Genomic DNA, 22,497 nt, shown 5'->3' with positions numbered 1-22,497 from the left:
ACTCCAAAGTTTCTGCAAGGCAAAAGACACTGTCTATAAGACAAAAAGACCACCAACAGACTGGGAAAGGATCTTTACCTATCCTAAATCAGATAGGGGACTAATATCCAACATATATAAAGAACTCAAGAAGGTGGACCTCAGAAAATCAAATAACCCCCTTAAAAAATGGGGCTCAGAACTGAACAAAGAATTCTCACCTGAGGAATACCGAATGGCAGAGAAGCACCTGAAAAAATGTTCAACATCCTTAATCATCAGGGAAATGCAAATCAAAACAACCCTGAGATTCCACCTCACACCAGTGAGAATGGCTAAGATCAAAAATTCAGGTGACAGCAGATGCTGGCGAGGATGTGGAGAAAGAGGAACACTCCTCCATTGTTGGTGGGATTGCAGGCTTGTACAACCACTCTGGAAATCAGTCTGGCGGTTCCTCAGAAAATTGGACATAGTACTACCGGAGGATCCAGCAATACCTCTCCTGGGCATATATCCAGAAGAAGCCCCAACTGGTAAGAAGGACACATGCTCCACTATGTTCATAGCAGCCTTATTTATAATAGCCAGAAACTGGAAAGAACCCAGATGCCCCTCAACAGAGGAATGGATACAGAAAATGTGGTACATCTACACAATGGAGTACTACTCAGCTATTAAAAAGAATGAATTTATGAAATTCCTAGCCAAATGGATGGACCTGGAGAGCATCATCCTGAGTGAGGTAACACAATCACAAAGGAACTCACACAATATGTACTCACTGATAAGTGGATACTAGCCCAAAACCTAGGATACCCACGATATAAGATACAATTTCCTAAACACATGAAACTCAAGAAAAATGAAGACTGAAGTGTGGACACTATGCCCCTCCTTAGAAGTGGGAACAAAACACCCATGGAAGGAGTTACAGAAACAAAGTATGGAGCTGAGATGAAAGGATGGACCATGTAGAGACTGCCATATCCAGGGATCCACCCCATAATCAGCTTCCAAATGCTGACACCATTGCATACACTAGCAAGATTTTACTGAAAGGACCCAGATGTAGCTGTCTCTTGTGAGACTATGCCGGGGCCTAGCAAACACAGAAGTGGATGCTCACAGTCAGCTAATGGATGGATCACAGGGCTCCCAATGGAGGAGCTAGAGAAAGTACCCAAGGAGCTAAAGGGATCTGCAACCCTATAGGTGGAACAACATTATGAACTAACCAGTACCCCTGAGCTCTTGACTCTAGCTGCATATGTATCAAAAGATGGCCTAGTCGGCCATCACTGGAAAGAGAGGCCCATCGGACACGCAGACTTTGTGTGCCCCGGTACAGGGGAACGCCAGGGCCAAAGGGGGGGGGAGTGGGTGGGTAGGGGAGTGGGGGTGGGTGGGTAAGGGGGACTTTTGGTATAGCATTGGAAATGTAAAAGAGCTAAATACCTAATAAAAAATGGAAAAAAAAAAAGAAAAAAAAAAAAAAAAAAAAAAAGAAAATTGCAGGAATGATCCTGGAAGAAAGTGAAGATATGGGAGTAAGCAAAGTGTGTCATGATTACCAATGTAAGTATCTATGAAAATTTTGTACACATTCATTCCCTCATTCTAAGACATTCACTTTCAATGTAATATGTATACACACAAATATCTTCTATTTGTTGCTATATATACAATAACGAAAGATACATTTTAGTGAGAAAACATACTTTGCTGTCTTTGTCATTTTTCATGTCACTGTGACCAGATATACAACAGATATGACAATATAGGGAAAAATTCATTTTTGGTTCAAGGCTTAAGAGTGTTCAGCTCTGGTAATTTGGCACCATATGCTTCAGAAGAATATTACAACCATAGGAATGTGAGAAAAATGAGCTCCTCCATTGCTTGGTGGACGAGAGCAAGAATAGGGAAATACAGGAAGGAGATAGAGTGAGCTATGGCTCCAAGGACATACATCCAGTGACCTGTTTCTTCCAAGAAGACCATCTCTTTGCTTTCCACCACATTGCAATATTAATATCATATGAATCCATCAAAGGAGTAATTTATGATTAAATCAGAGCCTTTGCATCCTGTGTTTGGGAATACCCTCACAGACACATCCACTTTTGACAGTCAAAATTAACCATCACACCAATTTGAAATACTTTTGGCAATAAAAGCAAAGCAGAACAATAATAAATCTTTTGTAAAGGAATCATTTTGGAGAATATTCATTATTCACTTAATACACTTTAATCAAGTACATGTTGTGGTTAAAGTATGAGCTACCCCAGTAGTCATGGTTTAAATGTGAACTACTCTAGTAGTCTTACTTGGTTCCTAGCTGGTAGTGTCTTGGGAGGTTTCAGAATCTTTGGCAGGTATGACCAACACTGGCAAAATAGATACCAGAAGGCATATCTGTGAGGGTTGGACCTATTGTCCTTTCTTGGTTTCTGTTTCCTGTTCATAATGAGGTAGAAAACTTCTCTACCACAGTGATTCACTGTGGGATAAACACTAAATAGTGCCAAGTACTGTAGACTGAAATCTCTAAAACTGTTAACTTCTGAAATGTTATCTTCCATTGAGATATATTGCCAGGTATTTTGTCATAAGAATAGAAAAATGGGCTTGGTATGACTAAGCTTGACTGTCTGTGTTAAAAGTTTGGAACTGGTTTTCAGGAGAAAATTTGAGTAGGTTTTCAGAAGAATAAAAGAGAAAAACTAAAATGGTTTTAGACCATTTTGTGGGATCTGAATATATATATATATGCTTATAATATTGTATGTAGAAATAAGAACTCTGTCTAGAAGTCACACAAATTATATTATATCATAGCAAATAATTTACCTAGATTTGTTTGTTCCCTGAAACTGTGGGAGGTTGAGTGTAAAAGTGATGAACTAATATTCACAGCAGAGGAACTATTAAGGCATTATAGTCTTTGGGTAGTGGCACCATTACTGCTGGGCACCGTTAGGCAAATTACAATGAGTCTCAGAAACAATAGTAGATTGGAATAGTTTGATGAACTTGTAATATGCTCAGAAAAGCCTGTGTAAAGTCAGAGCCAAAGAAGCATTGTATCTGAAGAGCCTGTTACCATTAAGTAGAAACTACCTACTTTTAATTAAAACAATAGAAAATATGCCTTGAATAATTCAGAAATTATTCATGCTTCAACTAAGGTAAGTTCATGGATATGAAAGACTAAAGCCATTTAAGACTTTCCCTTGAGAAAAGAATGCTCTAGGAAACCCTGCTCCTGCAGATTCACCTAAGTCATCTCCCAAGCACCTGTTTCCCTGTGTTCAACCATTTAGGCACTGAAAAGCTAATGTGCCTACAGTTCTTATAGATCCAATTATTGCTTCAGCTGCTAGCAGACCATAATATTTTCTACATAATAGTTTTTCAGGAATACAGAATTTGAGAGTTATGGGATCATAAATGTTTTGACTCACATTTCAAGGAAACAAATAGGAAGATGGACAATATGCAGCATGTTTGAAGCTCCTACAGACAGTCTCTGTGTGCTGGGTATGAAGCTTTAAGGTACATCCTAGGCTGCAATGGAGGCCCCAAAATGACAGAAACACTGTAAATGTGGATTACTGCCCAGTAAAGGCACAGATGAAATGCTGAACTGAAATGGAACCTGAAATAGTAAGTTAAAGCAACACTCTTCTTCATTAGTTTCTTTGTGAGGCTACTTTATCAGACTCTGAGAAACAAAACTAAGGCTGGCATTTGAGGCACAGAATAGAACTATATGGCTTGAACTTGAAATATTTCCCCATGGGCTCATGCTTGATTCCACCTAGTGGTGATTTTTGGAAGGTTGCAGAACCTTAGCAGATGGGGCTTATTTGAAGGAAGTGGGTCATTGGGGATATGGTTTCCAAGGTTATTTCTATTCTCTAGTCCTATTATTATTTTCTTATCAATCATGACTTGAAGACTATTCTCCATGAAATTCTCCTATACCATGGTTTTCTCAATGTTAATATTGCAGAGAACTCTGAACTGAAATCTCTGAAACTGTGGGGCAAAATATATTACTCATTCCTTGCTATGTTGTTCTTACAGGGATGTTTGCCATAGCTGTACAAAAGTAACAGAAATACCTAATAAATGTTCATCTTATAATACAGAATTAAGCTGAAAGACTCCGAAAGGAGCCCCTCGCTCAGGCCTTAGGACAATAGCGGACACCCAAGAACTCAGGACAGACTGAGCTTGTTGCAAACCACATAAGGCTTTATTCGGGAAAAGCCAGAGCTCTGGGGACGACTCATATCCCACGCAGAGGTAGAGGAGTCGACCTCGAGGGGAAAGAGGTCCCAGTTTTTATAGGCCCTCAGGGGGGAAAGGAGAAGGGGGAGAGTATGGGATTTCCAGATCTAAACAATGTCTATTCTCAAGAAATGGGTATGGGAGGGGTACAAGGAAAGAGTCTAATGAAGGTGCAACAGTGGGCACACACCTGGTCAGAACATTGGCAGACACACAGGTTCAAGGAGTGGCCAGAGCATTGTGCACCTCTATTTTTCTAAATCAGTGAAGCTAGTTCTACTAACACTGACATCTATCTTGCCAATTTCAGGGCTTCTGTGACCTTTTACATTCTGTCAGGATCTTTCAAAGCCTGTATGCTCCTAGAGGTGTGTATAAGGAAGCCATTCCACATAGTGAGACTGTTATTCTCAATTACTCCTTGGATGACCTTTGCTATGTTTCAAGGAACTTTTCCTTAAGGCAACCACTTGCATTGCATCTCTTTTTCACCTTCACTACTCTGTTCAATCCAGTAAATCTTCATGGACACCCTGGCCAATTTTTACCTAAGGTTGAATGGAGGTCAGTGACTCTGAAGTCCTTCCCAGGAATCAGGACTTTTTCAGTGGAGTCCTTTGATAGAAAGCACAATAAACTCTTCATAGGATTTCCAATCAACATTCATATTCACCAGTTCATTCCAATAAAATTCAAAGTTAACATTAATAAATAGAATTATAAGGTAAAACATTCAATTTCCTCAGCATGGCGTTTAATACTTGCTATAGTTTGCATATAGTTAGAATACCTCCCCGCAAGTTTCTTGTATTACAATCCCAACTCGTTGTGCAAAAGTAATTGTTATTCTAGTGGATATTAACAGAGATTAGCTTTTTCATAGTACAAATTTACTTACTTGTGTAAGAAAAAGAAAAGAATTTTTTTAAAAAACTCATAAAGAAACCAAACATTAATTCTTTTATATTTATCCTTCTTTCACTGGAACACTACACACCAGTATCCATGGGATGAGGTTAAGCTGTCACTTAGCTGTTGCAGTGTTCCAAATTACTACATACCAAATCCAGAGCTTCACTGTAATTATCAAATTTCTTGCTAATATCTATGAAGTAAGTTAGGCCAACATGTAATCTAAAAGAACAAAGTTGCGCACCGACTTAACAAAAGGATTTTTATAAAATAATTCTTTTTATTTCATATGAAGAACTGAAAACAAAAAGTATGTTTTAAAAAGATTATTTGAATGGGCAAGACAATGCTTACTGCCAAGCCCAAGTTCATGAGCTTGATCGTAGAGACCATATAATGGAAGGAAAGAATTAACGCCTACAGTTGTCCTCTGGCCTCCATGCAAGCACCATAGTATTCTTGGGCTCATGAACATATATGTAAACAGATGTATGTTATGCATATATGTAACTTATAAGAGGTGCTGAAGTCATGGATGAGCAGTTAAGAGCATGTACTGCTTTTACAAAGGACCAGAGTTCAGTGCCTAGGACTCACATCTATCAACTCACAAATACCTATAACTCCACTTTCACGGGAATTCAGCACACTTTTCTGGCTTCTACAAGCACTGCACTTACCTGTACAACCCACACTCAGACACACATATCCACACATAATTTAAAATAAATAAATAAATAATAATAATAAAAGATTATCTGAAGAAGCTAAGAAGATTACTCAGTGGGTATATTGCTTTTTTGTAAGCAAAAGTACTTGAATTTGAGTCCTCAGTATCCATGTAAGTAGCAAAGCATGGCTGCAGGTGCCTATAATCCCAGCACTAAAGATAGAGGCTGGTGAGACAGGTGTCAGCCAAGCAAAAATCTCCAGCTTGCATTTCAGTAAGAAACTGTCTTATAGCTGAAAAGATGGCTCAGTGGTTATGAGTGCTTACTGCTCTTCCACAGGACTTGGGTTCAAGAAACCATATGGTGGCTCATAAGCCCTTGTAACTCTGGTTCTGGGATCTGTTGTCCTTTTTTGACTTCCACACTCATACTCATAAATGAAAAAATAAAAAAAGAAAAAAGAAAAAAAAGAGAAAAGAAAAGAAAAAGAAAGAAAGATAGACTCTGAACATCCTGCTCTGTCATTCACATGCTGGCTCATTCCTATGCATTAATGCATACACAATATGCACACAAGAGAGGGGGAGAGGAGCAGGGTACTGTAGAATTTTTTTCTGCCCCACCTTTGACCATTCAGTTCCTGGATAAAAGACACACACAACCTCTATATTTATAATAAGCCTTAAGCAGCACATGAACTGGGAAGATATTGACCCTCTATGCTATTAGAAATTACTTTCCTATCAATAACCCAGAATTACTACTTACTATTTTTCATCTGGGCTGCTCTTAACTCCAATTGGCTGGCCCTCAGAGCCATGTTCTCTTAAACTCACCTAACTCATAGTGACTTACTCATCCTCCTAGTTCTCCTATGATACTAAGCTGGGGAATCCTTAATCTCACCTATGTGTCTATGTCAGCTATTGGCTGTTGGCATCTTTATTTATCAGTCAGAAATAACTTGGGGGCAAGGTCACATATTGTCACTTGGGTCTACATGCTGACTCCATGTCTTGGGGGACTGCATTTAGCATTAAAATTCACAGCAAGACCAAACCTAAACAGAGTGGGGAGAGGGAAAGACTATTTGAATGTCATTTTATTAGTAAATTCTTATGTTCTTTTAAATGTTGATACAAATAAGTGACTAGGATGTTACTCTGATTTGTGTAATTCTGAAACAGAATAGTTCCAGAATGACATTTTAGCATGTTCTCCTATAAAGTATCTTTCTTTGAGCCATTAATTGATAAACACAGAATCTAATTGTTAAACCAGATTTAAGTGTACCAAATTGCAGCATCTCCATAATTAATTTTCTCTGAAAAGATATGTCATACTTTATTAAAACTGGGTGTATTGTGCCTATGTTTCACAACCGAAGTGTGCAGTAATTCATAAAGAGATTTAGTTTATGTCCTTACTGTACTTACCTCATGTCCTTGACAATTAATACATTCACTGTGTTATAAAGGTATATGAATGGGTACCACATTATGCAAGAATTATGAACTAGTCACATTTTAAAGTGAACATGTTTGCCACCTATAGTTATGTCAAGATGAAGACATATGTGTATGTGTGTGTTTGTATACACACATGTATATGTTATTAAAAAGAACCATAAGTGGTTAGAGTGGAACTTTTGGGCAATTGTGTTGCAGCTCTTAACATGACAGAATGGTATAAGCTTATGTTTGGAATATGAGAAACAGAAGACTTTGAGCAAAGGAATTGGGAATCTTCATGCATCCCTCAGAAACAAATATTGAGAACTGATTATGTTCTAACTCATAAAATTCCTTCTCCTTGTACTGCCACTCTGTTATAGCTAAGTATATCCAGGAGAAGGGTGAATAGCCAAGTAACTAGTGACAAACCTGCTTTGAAACTCAAAGAGCCCAATCCCAACAATCTCCAGACAGGAAACAATATGCAAAATGCAAGCTTTTCCCCATCGACTGTGAAGAAATAGTAGAAATAACTGTCCTCTTTCCCCTTTGGTTGATAAGAATAAATATAGAAGTGATCCAATTTCGTGTTAATAACAAATCAATATCTATTAATAGAAAAATCCTACTCAGCACTGTTTTATTGGCTTGAAAATGGATGCTCAGAACCATATGACTAGAATTAAAATCCAGCTTCTCAAATGTAAGTTTGGTAACTATTAAAATTATAATCAAAGTACTAAAGAAGTCAATTCATATCCATTCATTATAATTGAAGATGTACATTTTAAAGTTATCACAGAGAAATCTGCATACATATATGTCATTTTGTCTGTAGCATATTCACATACTTGTATTTGCTTCGGCATTTTGTCTTTGCAGATGGTACCTAATTCACAATGGGAAGGGGGGAAAATTCATCTGTTTTCTTTTCAGTTTGGCTTCTTTATATATCTTGAGGACACATAACATTCACAATTGGCTCAGGATAAAGAATCAGTATTTTTGGCCTTTTTCCCTCTCAGCTGCTCATTTTATTTTTTATACCTCAGTTCTCAGTCCTCTCCTCTTCTTCAGTGGAATAGAGCTTTGTCGCTTCACTTGCCGTGTCTGACATATTTGAATAAATGCAAAGTTGCTTCTTGAGACAATATTAACTTTATTTTGAGTAGTGGTGACCTTCCCTTTCATAATCATAATTCATTTTTCCCAAGTCATTCCATTTGAATGTTGAGACATTCATATTGTTGAGTCTTTATCAAGCCCAAATCCAGATATTAAATTATTGACTCTATTCTAACTTCTAGAATGAAACAGTAACAGTTAAATGCCTAACCATGTACAAATACAATCTTATGTTAACTAAGGTTTGTAAGAATTTTTATTTTATGTGTATATGTGCATCTGCTTATTTGCAAGTATACCACATATGTGGTATGTGCACATATGTATATTTGCAGGTGCCCCAAGGGTCCAGAAGAGAACATTGGATTCCCTGGGGATAGTTATAGGTGTTTGTGATCTAACATGTGAGTGCTGGAAACTGAACACAGTTCTTCTATAAGAGCTCTTAATCAATGAGCTATTTTCCCAGCACCTTGTATAACATTTTCATCCAATGATGGGTCACAAGGTAATAGTGATGAATCATCTTCACTTGTGTAAATATACCATAAAGAAATCCCCTAGCCATACATTTCTCAGAATCTATCCCTGTAATAAAATATTTTATACAACCTTGTTGAATGTTAGAATTTTTAATTTGTTACTTTGATATTTTGACTTATTAATTAAAATGTCTGAATAAGATCATGTTTATTTGTATAGACAAAAATGTCAATTTTCTTCTAGTTTGCTATTGTATTATTTTCTTACTCAAATTCTCCATTTGAAAAATAAGAATATCTATTTCCAACTCTGGTCTTCAAAGACACATACACAATAGAGCACTTATGTTTTTTGTTTTTGTTTTGTTTTGTTTTGCTTTGTTTTGTTTTTTGGTTTTTTCAAGACAGGGTTTTTCTGTATAGTCCTGGAAGTCCTGGAACTCACTTTGTAGACCAGGCTGGCCTCAAACTCAGAAATTCGCCTGCCTCTGCCTCCCAAGTGCTGGGATTAAAGGTGTGCACCACCACCGCCCGGCAAGTGCTTATGTTTTAAAAGCCAATTTAGTTAATAACTAATTCTTTACCAAATGAAGGAGTTTATATATCAAGAAATATTGGTCAGTCAAAAAGAAAAGATATATTATTCAAAAAAATTAATGAGCATCTTCTCCGAATGAAGGAAAAGGGAAGTGTTCTTTATCTGGCTTAAATGACATCTGTGAAGCCAGCCTCTCCTCCCTCCAGCCTCAACCAACATTTAGCTATTGTGCATGTTCATTTTCTTATCTTGTAATAGTGGTTAAATTTTATATTAAGATTTGATGTGTATTGTTTGGCTTCCTATCTAAATAGTGGGTTACCAGAGTATCTAAGTTAGGGTTTTACTGCTGTGAACAGAAACCATAACGAAGGCAACTGATATAAGGACAACATTTAATTGGGGCTGGCTTACAGGTTCAGAGGCTCAGTCCATTATGATCAAGGTGGGAGCATCGCAGCATCCAGGCAGATATGGGGTTGGAATAGTTGAGAGTTCCACCTATTGTTTTAAAGGAAGCTAGGAGAAGACTGGCTCCCAAAGAGCTAGGACAAAGGTCTTAAAGCCCACACCCACAACAACACACTTCCTCCAACAAGGCCACTCCTAATAGTGCTATTCCCAGGGCCAAGCATATTCAAACCATCACACAGAGTGAAATAAAGCTAACTATTCCTATCCCAAGAACATGGTGAAGGATCAATTCATATAAATTGACTTGAATTAGAAAGTTGAATTAATTATATTTTCCAAAGATGATCTGAACAACCTCTATCGATTTGTTCCAGGTCACAGACAATGACGATTTAGAATGAAACTGATTCAGCTTTCCTGGTTTCTTCTTGGAAGGTTGCTTCTAATTTCACTATTAAGGCATCTCCTGAAAACTTATTCCTAAGAGAATCTCATAAGTCCTCATACGCAAAGCATATATAAGTCTTTCCTGTTGCACTTTATAATATTGTGTGTACTGCTTCCTTAAGTAAAAGGATGTTTTCTACCACAGTTACTCTCAGATGGGTTCCATAGATGGTCATTTATTTTTTACTTTGATTCATTTTCTATAGAACCTCAAGTACATCCTAACTCTTCGTGACATTTTCCAAAAAGTTGTATTATTTAATGCATTTTCAAGGGATTCCTTATTAGTCAAGAAAAGAGAATAGTCCAAGCTTATTAAAATATAACAAGCTAATTCTGTTAGAAATGAATATTTAATAATACACCAGAAAGCATGTTCCATTATTAGATGAAAATGAGCAGGCTAATGAAAAGAGCTTAAATATAACTAAAAAAGCTTAAATATACATATTTTTATATAAGATTACTGACACCAACCCCACAAAATCTGAGTGTGGGACATTGATATAGGCCACTGTTATTATAGAGTATCAAACTTAGATAGCATCTGAAACTTGATGATGCCTAGACCAATGCTGATGTCATCTAAGGAAACACATGGGAGAGCATAGCGATACTGGATAGTCCTGTGTTTTTGAACTGTGCCCTTGGCATTCTAGCAGTAGAGCAGAAATAGAGTTGTTTTGCTGAAACCTGATTTTTGCCCTTCTAATGATAAGTGATACTGTCTCATCTTACCATGCCTGTATAGATACCAAAGAAGAGATCAACTTAGGAGTGAAGGCCTATGATATTGAACCACTTCGGTCCTACTTCTCACTGTCCCTGTTTATTTAGGAACCGAGCCTCTAAAGTCTGGTTATTATAAGAGTACCCACGATATGAGAAATATGCTGAATTATAAAGTGCATGAAATGTACTCCATGTACATCCTTGCAATTCCATAAACATAAGTTGATCTGACTTCTTCAAAAATTCAGTTTCCTATCACTAAAGTTAAAAGTTAGGATTAGGTATTTTCCTCAAGTTTTATAAATAGTTAACAGACTGAAATAAACATCGTATACTCCATCTTTCCTACACTTTACTTACCAAGATTTATCAATGCTAAAAACAGTGATGCAGAACTGCACTGTTAATAAAATCATAGCTATCACCACCATCATTAGGGTTACAAAATACAGAAGAATCTGTCTCAAAGCAGATGATTAGCATACTTGAGGATAGACTCTGACAGTCCTGAGGGAACAGCTCAACGCTGATGCTAAATTCTCATAGCTTCTTATGAGTATCATTTGGTTTGAATTGGAAATGAGTTACCCATCCCCATCCACACTGGTGTGTTGGCACACTTGCTCTCCAGTTGGTTCACTGTTTAGGAAGGCTGTGGGACCTTTGAGGTGAGAAGCACAGTGGGAAGAAGTGGATCACCAGGTTTGTACCTTTGGAAGTTATAATTTGGCCCCATTATCCATCTAAATTTTCTGCTTCCTGTCTAAACTTAAATGTGAGGCGCAGCAGTAGAATGTTCTATAAGCATGTTAATAAGCACTGTGTAAGGATTGTCCTTGTATTATGCTGATTTGTCTGCCCCCATGCCTGGTTGCAATCCACTATAATATTTATTCTAAGTATCTTCTGCCTCAGTGTTGTGTAAACACTGCTTCCATTTATTCTCTGATTTGTCAATAAAAGCTAGTCAGCCAATGGCTGAGCAGATGAGAGAATAGGGCTGGACTTCTGATCCCAGCCAGGGGAAGAGAACAAGAAAGAAAAGAGAGAATTCCCCTTGAGGAAAGGGCCAAGAAGCCATCATGGGAACATTACAAAATGAATGTATCTCAGGAGTGGCTGAGAGGTAGTTTGGAGGATTAAAATAAATTAATACTGTGCAGCTATTGTGCCATAAAGGTTGATTAAATCTTATCGTCTCTGTCTCATTTATTTGGGAGCTAGTCAGGATAAAGAAAAATCGTCACTTTAAAATTTTCACTAACAATGTTCTCATCAGCAACCCCACCGATCCTACCCCATCATAATGGGGAAACCAAGACAAAATAGCTTTCTTCATTTATGTTGCTTTTGCTGGGCATTTGGTCATAATAACAGGAAAAGTGAACATTAGAAAGACCTTCCTATATATTTATCTTTGTTTTTTAAGCAAGCCACTTCCCTTCTTGACATCTCTTTTATTACATAAAAGTTAAGCTTATGATTACTGCGTAAGTATTTAACAGCAATGATGAAAAAAACTTCAGTTTGTTATTGCCACTCTTTATACACTTTACTTAATTTTCCACATACATCATCTTTTCTGTGAAGAACTCTGACCTATCTCCAAGCTCTCCTACTGTAGACAGAAGAGGACTCCAGAACTGTCTGAAGAGAACATGAGTAATTCTTTTCTCTGTGTCTCATGTTAAAGATGAGCTATTATTATTGGCAAATTTGTGTTTCAACTAATTGTCATTTTCAGAGATAAAATGAGATATCATATTAAAAAAACTAAATAAGCCCCATTTTTTACTATTCCAGCTTTAGTTGCCATTTTCTGGGGATGTATACAGGATAGTTTGGAAACAATCTATATACTAAAATATAGGTTCCATTTTTGAAACATCATTGCCTTAGCTCTGAGCACTTCACTTGGTCTAATGCATAACTGATCATCCCATTGTTCTCCATTTAAAACTTTTTTATTTATTTATTTTTTATTAGGTATTTTCCTCATTTACATTTTCAATGCTATCCCAAAGGTCCCCCATGCCCACCCCCCCAATCCCCTACCCACCCACTGCCCCCTTTTGGCCCTGGCGTTCCCCTGTACTGGGGCATATAAAGTTTGCAAGTCCAATGGGCCTCTCTTTGCAGTGATGACCGACTAGGCCATCTTTTGATACATATGCAGCTAAAGACAAGAGCTCCCGGGTACTGGTTAGTTCATATTGTTGTTCCACCTATAGGGTTCCAGTTCCCTTTAGCTCCTTGGGTAATTTCTCTAGCTCCTCCATTAGGGGCGGTGTGACCCATCCAATAGCTGACTGTGATCATCCACTTCTGTGTTTGCTAGGCCCCGGCATAGTCTCACAAGAGACAGCCATATCTGGGTCCTTTCAGCAAAATCTTGCTAGTGTATGCAATGGTGTCAGCATTTGGAAGCTGATTATGGGATGGATCCCTGCATATGGCAATCACTAGATGGTCCATCCTTTCATCACAGCTCCAAATTTTGTCTCTGTAACTCCTTCTATGGGTGTTTTGTTCCCATTTCTAAGAAAGGGTAAGGAGGATACAATGCAAACAACCTAAATTATCAGAATTGGTTTTATTATGTGTAGAGGAAACATAGTATGCATAGGTAGGAAAATTTAGAATATTTTTTTAGAGGCTGGGATAAAATGTTTAAAACTATGAAAGGAATGATATATGAAAAGTAGGAAATGTTTTATTTGAACAGATGAAGCTTATATGGAACACTTGCACAATTCTAGACAAAATTAGTACTGTTTTATCTTAAAGACTATAAACACACACACATGTATGTGCGTGTTTTCTGCACTCATGGAATATTTTAAATAATGCATCTCAATATAGTTCTTTATTACAATGCATTTTGACATTTTCCCAAAGAAAGTATTTAGGTCATTTAAAATTTTTGTACCTCAGTTGTACCCACTTATGATATTTATGTTCAAAGAAAGCAGGTCTCCATACATAATAGCAGTTTGTCTAATATATATTCTACAATCTTCAGAAAATGTATAATGTGGTAAGGATATGTATAATGCTAATAAGCAAGAACACTAGAAATAAGGACTTTCTAGTACCTGATGGTTCACACCGTAGTCTATAGAACATTCTATGTCCTGGCAAGGCTCCTCGACAATTTTAGGAAAAAGAACACTTGTTCTCATTGTAAATACATTTCAGTTACGCACACACACACACACACACACACACACACACACACACACACACACTCACACACACACACACACACACACACACTGTTCTGTATTGTCACAAGCAAAAGAAAAAGTATGCCCAATAATGAAGTCATGCTCTCTGTCCCCTATCACAAATTAACATCATTGTTTACCTCCTTTGAGCTATAGCTGAAAATGCTTTTTTGTTTCATTATTTATTAATAATAGTAATGGAAATTAGTTTCTTCTAAGTACATCTGAATCACACTCTCTTTTTAAAATTTATTCATTGCTATCTACTCACCTACAACATGTATCTCTGAATTAAGGCTTTACTTGTTCATTTTTAACACCAGAAAGAAAGACAAAGCATTTTTCTATATTTCTACATATAATAAATCTATACATTGAAAAAGAATGTAAAACACACATTTTCTGTAGAAGCTTACTTTATCTTTTCCCAAAACACCAACACTCTAAAATTTAATGGAGCATTGCAGTAGCACATATTATCTAGCACAGAGTATGGAGATTCATAGTACATTAAGAGAAAAATCTTATTGTGGTCCTTAGTCAAAAGTCTAATATTATCTATGTGTTTTCTAAAAGTTTCTCCAGCACTGTAGTGTTTAGAGAACAATGGGAAGATCAGTTATGCATTAGACCAAGTGAAGTGCTCAGAGCTAAGGCAAAGATGTTTAAAAAATGGAACCTATATTTTAGTATATAGATTGTTTCCAAACTATCCTGTATACATCCCCAGAAAATGGCAACTAAAACTAGTATCTTTGACAAAAGTCATATCCTCATCATTATACTCTCCAAGTGTGGTTCTGTTGGTGCTTCACCCAAGCACTCAAAGTTGAGCAACTAGTTCACCTTACGAGCTAGGTCATCATGAGCGATCTGCTTATATTAAGGTTCTTGGTACAAAGAACCTGACCACAGTTAATTTTAACAAACCAGTTACTTCTATGATTTTATGCAGGCAGAAGACAAGGACTGAGGAAAATGGAAAATCCCCATGGAATCTGCTCTCATTTCACTTAGCTGATAACAAGTGAGAGATCACATAATTATATCCCCTCTCTCCTTAGCTATATATGGTTTTGTCTGGATCATTTTAGAAAGCAGTCCGGAAATTTGATGTTTTCTTAAGCCAAAGTAAGGAGAACAGAGGAGAATGCAGTTCCGGAAATGCCTTTACTAATGGGAAAGCTATAGGGGCTCAGAGCTGTCTTGGAGAAGCTGTTTGCAGCCCTCTCTTCTCAGACTCACTGATGATATAGACAGACACACAATGTAAAAGCAAAGATCATCATTAGCCCCTTGCTGTGACTTCCTTTCAGTCAAAAATAGAACTCTTTGTTTCTGATTGCTTATGAAACAACACACAAAAGAGTTTCAATTATTTGACTGGTATTGTGACTAGAGGTAAAGCTGAAGTGAGAAAATTAACAGTATGAACCAAAGAGGAACACAGTAACTCAGTATGGGTTCTGAATCTGATTTCTAAGATTACCTGATGCAGCAGAGAAAAGGCTCATTACTCAGAGAATCCTTTTACAACAAATAACACAAGAAATTTGAATAAAAACAAAAGGATAGTAGATGACTAGCAGTTGTACAGTGTCCTATCTAGCGATACAATTGCTGTCAGGAAACACCTTGACTAAAAGCAACTTGAGGAAGAGAGGATTTATTTGGCTTATCATGAGTCAGGACCACTGAGGGAAGCCAAGCCAGGAACTCAAACCAGGTGGGAACCTAGAATCTGGAACTGATGCAGAGGCCATGGAGGAATGCTGTTTACTAGCTTGTTCTTCTTGCCTTGTTAAACCTACTTTCTTTTAGAACCTGGAAAAAAATCACTAATTAAAAAAATGCCTTATCTTATGGAGGCATTTTTCTCAATTGAGGCTCCCTCTGCTCAGATGACTCTAGCTTGTGTCAGGTTGACATTAAACTAGGCAGCACAGAATAAGATGTGTTAGGGAAACATGATCCACCTGGAGATGGACTGTTGACAAATGAAATGATGGAGCCTGTGTTGGAAATGGCTATATAGAACCATAGCTGAGCTCTTTGTGCAGTGACTCCATTCTCTTAATAAACTAGAGTCATCATTTCATTTTAATTGTTAGAGAGCCAAATAATGTCTGTATGTTTGGGGACAGTAAAATAATAGCATTAATATCACTATTTTAAAATGTTGTGGTCTTATTAAAAATTAAAAAAAAAACAGTTGGGAACCAACAGAGATATATTCACTTCTATGTGTCACACATGCCTGCCCCATATTTGAGTGGTTAATTTGCAGAGTATTTCTTTAATTACTTTTATTTTTTTGAAGTCCAGTTATTACCCCCTTCCTGATCCACAATCTCACAGTTCCTCATCACATTTCTCCAACCCCCATCTCCAGGAGGATATTCCCAACCCCCAACACCCCTGCTAGGCCTCCCCACTCCCTAGGGTCTCAAGTCTCTCAAGGGTTAGGCATGTCTTCTCTCACTGAGGCCAGACCAGGAAGTTCTCTATTTGCAGAGTACTTTATATTAAGTATTCTATTAACCTTCACAATAACTTAGTAAGATGTGTCTGTTTGTTATTATCTATAATAACAAGGAAATGGTCTCAGAGGAGTTGTATAATTTAGCAAAATAGTCTCTGTATGTCAGAGTTTAGTGGTCAATCGAGGTCTACATGTTTTTGGGAAACTGCCTTCTCAAGGGGGAGGATCTTGGCAATCTAGAGAGTGGTGGGCATCAAGAGAATTTTAAGTTTGATGAAGTGGAAATTTCTGGTTTCTTTGGAGACTCAGTTGTGTCATGTGATGTTTTTTCTGGAAACTGTCTTATGAAAGGATGTCTTGCTGAAAACAGAGACAGTGATGTTTTTCTAGAAGCTGTCTTGTGAAAGGGCATGTGATGTTTTGCTGGAGCAAACACTTGAGAGGGCATGTGATGTTTAGAAAGAATATAAATATAGCCCTACAGATAGTGAGAAAACGTTATTGCCTTGGTTGATATTGCAACGCTTTACTGGTCTTTGCTGATCTTCGCTTGTCGTGACTTCATAAAAAGAAAAGAGCCAAAGAACTTTTCATGGTGTTCTGGCAGCTTCTTGTGCCAATTCAGCAAAGCATCAAGGTTCCTTCTGGATTGATCCACTGCTACCGATTTGTGTTTGGTGTTTACAATTGGACTGGACTACTGCTCCTGATTCCTCCTGATTCGTGTTTGGAATTGCCCCAAAGAACTATTTCTAAGCAAATCCACATATCCGTTTCCTATTAACCTTTCTTCTTCCCTACCTTTGGTGAGTGAGTTAGAAGGGAGATTGAAGTGTTTAAGAACCCTTATTAAAGTAGGTTTTGAAAAATTAAGCCTACAGTTTGACTTTTTACTTTAATGAGGCTGAATTGTCTTTCAAGCCTGAGTTGTTCTTCCTAAACAGCAGACCAGTCTCACTGCTGCAGTGAGCACTTGTAGAAGTTCCTGACACAGAGAAATTTAAAAAAAAAGTAGCTTGTTCAGAAAAAATATTTGAGCTTCAGAAATAAATTGAATTGATAATTTAAATGGAGGAATGCAATTTTAGCATATAATTTTCTTGCCTTAGGTGGTAAATGAATAAGCCAAATTCTTCTCATATCCCAGAACCCACTTTTTAGTAATGAAGCCACTCATGCCTTTATTATTTCATCCCTCTAATTAATACTGACAATATCTGAGAAGAGCCTAAGATAAGAGCCTAAGATTTATCTGGATTCCCACAGAATCATTTTTATACAGCTTACAGGCCCAGCATGGTCATACCTTCTTGCGCGCGCTCGACTGGCCAGGAAGAACGACGCTGCAACAGGATCCTTCTGCACACGTTTATTGGGAGAGCTTGATTGTAGAGGCGAAAAGACTTCGAGCCCAGAACTGGTGCTGCTTTTATAGGCCTAGGAGGGGCGTGTCTCACACCCGGATTGGTTATGCACTAAGCCTCATTTGCATGTTCCTCATCTGATTGGCTACTCTCTCTCAGTACCTTACAGAACCTCATTATCATACCTCATTTGCATGTCTCACATCTGATTGGTTATACTCTCAGTACCTTACAGAACCTCATTATCATGCCTGGGACAGGCAGTGTCTTTGCAAAAAACTTTACTGCATATGTACACATTGGTTGTTTGTCCAATCTTATGCGTGGTGGCCAGCAGTAGTCAGTGCCACTCAGCAACGGCACATGTGGCTTCCCACAATACCTCATCTTTGAAAAAAAGAAAAAAAGAGCTAAGGATTCTCATGTTGTCTGATTATACAAGCATCATATAAGACAATGACTACTGACTTTATAGTCAAACTGCTTAATACTATGTTGTTTTTCATTGACTGAGTGGACTTACATGTCAAGTCTTCCTTTGATATTAAAGAGTTACAGACTCAGAGAGATAATCTGCTTCACCAATAGTTAAAGTGTTAAAAGCAATTTTCCCAATCCTTACTCTAGAATATTTTGGTTGACTGTTTCTTCTTGTATGAGAGATAATTCCTCTTAAAAAAATTAGTGCAATTTTAAATATTTTACAGGAAAACTATAATGACTTCAATTTTTATTGCATACTATTCTCTTGACATAAAAATTATCCTTATAAAATATTTTACATGTAGCATTGTTTAAAATGTTGTACCTAAATGTTAGGTGAAAAAGTAGTCTTAACTACTAAATGGTGATATTAGCTAGAAATTAGTGAATGATTTGACCTTTTCTTTTTGTTTTTCATGAGGGTGATCCTTCCTAGCAAACGCATAGAGTATAGACTCTATGACATAACTTATTTATCCATATTAAATATACAGGATATATTATTTATCCGAAGACTCATTTGCAAAAATATCACTAAACAAATAATATTACCTGGTGCAAATGTCTCTGCAGTCAATTTAGAAAAGAAATACACAAATGTTACTATAAAACTAGTAAATGCCCCAGTATTTCCTCTCTGAATATGAAGTTACAGTGTATTTGTGGAACATACGTCTTTCATACCTTTACCATATATGCATGCTTTGATCATTGGTAATATATAATTACTTTGAGTTCTTAAACAGATTCATGAAAGGTTATCACATGACCATGTCCACCTGACACTCATACTACATTATGCTTTTGATGTAATTTTTATTTATGAATTTCTGTCTTTGGATACATTGTTAGTTACATCTGTAGGCTGTTGAGGCTTGTGAAAGTATGCGTAAAAGATACAATAACAAAGGAAAATATATAGGTAACACAATTTTTAAGGCAGTCTTTTGTATATTTTAAGACACATATTTATCATCTTAAATGTAGATGTAACATAATAATAACATTTCTTTTTTTATATTTTTATTAGGTTTTTCCTCATTTACATTTCCAATGCTATCCCAAAATTCCCCCATACCCTCCCCCCCACTCCCCTACCCACCCACTCCCACTTTTTGGCCCTAGCATTCCCCTGTACTGGCACATATAAAGTTTGTATGTCCAATGGGCCTCTCTTTCTAGTGATGGCCAACTAGGCAATCTTTTGATACATATGCAACTAGAGTCAAGAACTCCTGGGTACTGGTTAGTTCATAATGTTGTTCCACCTATGGGGTTGCAGATCCCTTTAGCTCCTTGGGTACTTTCTCTAGCTCCTCCATTGGGGGCCCTGTGATACATCCAATAGCTGACTGTGAGCATCCACTTATGTGTTTGCTAGGCCCTGGCGTAGTCTCACAAGAGACAGCTATATCAGGGTCCTGTCAGCAAAATCTTGCTAGTGTATGCAATGGTGTCAGCGTTTGGAGGCTGATTATGGGGTGGATCCCTGGATATGGCAGTCTCTAGATGGTCCATCCTTTTGTCACAGCTCCAAACTTTGTCTCTGTAACTCCTTCCATGGGTGTTTTGTTCCCAGTTCTAAGAAGGGGCAAAGTGTCCACACTTTGGTCTTCTGTCTTCTTGAATTTCAGTGTATTGCAAATTGTAACTTATATCTTGGGTGTTCTAAGTTTCTGGGCTAATATCCACTTATTAGTGAGTACATATCATTTGAGTTGTTTTGTGATTGGGTTACCTCACTTAGGATAATGCCCTCCAGGTCCAACCATTTGTCTAGGAATTTCATAAATTCATTCTTTTAATAGCTGAGTAGTACTCCATTGTATAAATGTACCACGTTTTTTTGTATCCATTCCTCTGTTGCGGGGCATCTGGGTTCTTTCCAGCTTCTGGCTATTATAAATAAGGCTGCTATGAACATAGTGGAGCATGTTTTTTCTTACTAGTTGGAACATCTTCTGGATATATGCGCATGAGAGGTATTGCAGGATCCTCCGGTAGTACTAGGTCCAATTTTCTGAGGAACTGCCAGAATGATTTCCAGAGTGGTTGTACAAGCTTGCAATCCCACCAACAATGGAGCAGTGTTCCTCTTTCTCCACATCCTCGCCAGCATCTGCTGTCACCTCAATTTTTGATCTTAGCCATTCTGACTGGTGTGAGGTGGAATCTCAGGGTTGTTTTGATTTGTATATCCCTGATAATTAAGGATGCTGAACATTTTTTCAGGTGTTTCTCAGCCATTCGGTATTCCTCAGGTGAGAATTCTTTGTTTAGCTCTGAGCCCCAATTTTAAATGGGGTTATTTGATTTTCTGGAGTCCACCTTCTTGAGTTCCTTATATATATTGGATATTAGTCTCCTATCTGATTTAGGATAGGTAAATATACTTTCCCAATCTGTTAGTGGCCTTTTTGTCTTACTGACGGTGCCTTTTGCCTTACAGAAGCTTTGCAGTTTCATGAGGTCCCGTTTGTCAATTCTCGATCTTAAAGCACAAGCCATTGACGTTCTATTCAAGAATTTTTCCCCTGTGCCCATATCTTCAAGGCTTTTCCCTACTTTCTCCTATATAAGTTTCAGTGTCTCTGGTTTTATGTGGAGTTCCTTAATCCACTTAGATTTGACCTTAGTACAAGGAGATAGGAATGGATCAATTCTCATTCTTCTACATGATAACCGCCAATTGTGCCAGCACCATTTGTTGAAAATACTGTCTTTTTTCCACTGGATGGTTTTAGCTCCCTTGTTGAAGATCAAGTGACCATAGGTGTGTGGGTTCATCTCTGGGTCTTAAATTCTGTTCCATTGGTCTACTTGTCTGTCGATATACCAGTACCATGCCGTTTTTATCACAATTGCTCTGTAGTAAAGCTTTAGGTCAGGCATGGTGATTCCACCAGAGGTTCTTTTATCCTTGAGAAGAGTTTTTGCTATCCTAGGTTTTTTGTTATTCCAGATGAATTTGCAGATTGCTCTTTCTAATTTGTTGAAGAATTGAGTTGGAATTTTGATGGGGATTGCATTGAATCTGTAGATTGCTTTTGGCAAGATATCCATTTTTACAATGTTTATCCTGCCAATTCATGAGCATGGGAGATCTTTCCATCTTCTGAGATCTTCTTTAATTTCTTTCTTCAGAGACTTGAAGTTCTTATCATACAGATCTTTCACTTCCTTATTTAGAGTCACACCAAGGTATTTTATATTATTTATGACAATTGAGAAGGGTGTTGTTTCCCTAATTTCTTTCTCAGCCTGTTTATTATTTGTGGAGAGAAAGGCCATTGACTTGTTTGAGTAAATTTTATATCCAGCCACTTCACCGACCTGTTTATCAGGTTTAGGAGTTCTCTGGTGGAATTTTTAGGGTCACTTATATATATATATATACTATCGTATCATCTGCAAAAAGTGATATTTTTACTTCTTTTCCAATTTATTTCCCCTTGATCTCTTTTTGTTGTCGAATTGCTCTGGCTAGGACATCAAGTACAATGTTGAATAGGTAGGGAGAAAGTGGCAGCCTTGTCTAGTCCCTGATTTTAGTGGGATTGCTTCCAGCTTCTCACCATTTACTTTGATGTTGGCTACTGGTTTGCTGTAGATTGCTTTTATCATGTTTAGTTATGGGCCTTGAATTCCTGATCTTTCCAAGACTTTTATCATGAATGGGTGTTGGATTTTGTCTAATGCTTTCTCTGCATCTAAGGAGATGATCATGTGGTTTTTGCCTTTGAGTTTGTTTATATACTGGATTACATTGATGGATTTCCATATATTAAACCATCCCTGCATCCCTAGAATAAAACCTACTTGGTCAGGAAGGATTATTATTTTAATGTGTTCTTTGATTCAGTTAGTGAGAATTTTATTGAGTGT

This window comes from Mus musculus, chromosome 12, assembly GCF_000001635.26.
Source record: "Mus musculus strain C57BL/6J chromosome 12, GRCm38.p6 C57BL/6J".
Lineage (NCBI taxonomy): Eukaryota > Metazoa > Chordata > Mammalia > Rodentia > Muridae > Mus > Mus musculus.
This window is presented reverse-complemented; position numbering follows the sequence as displayed.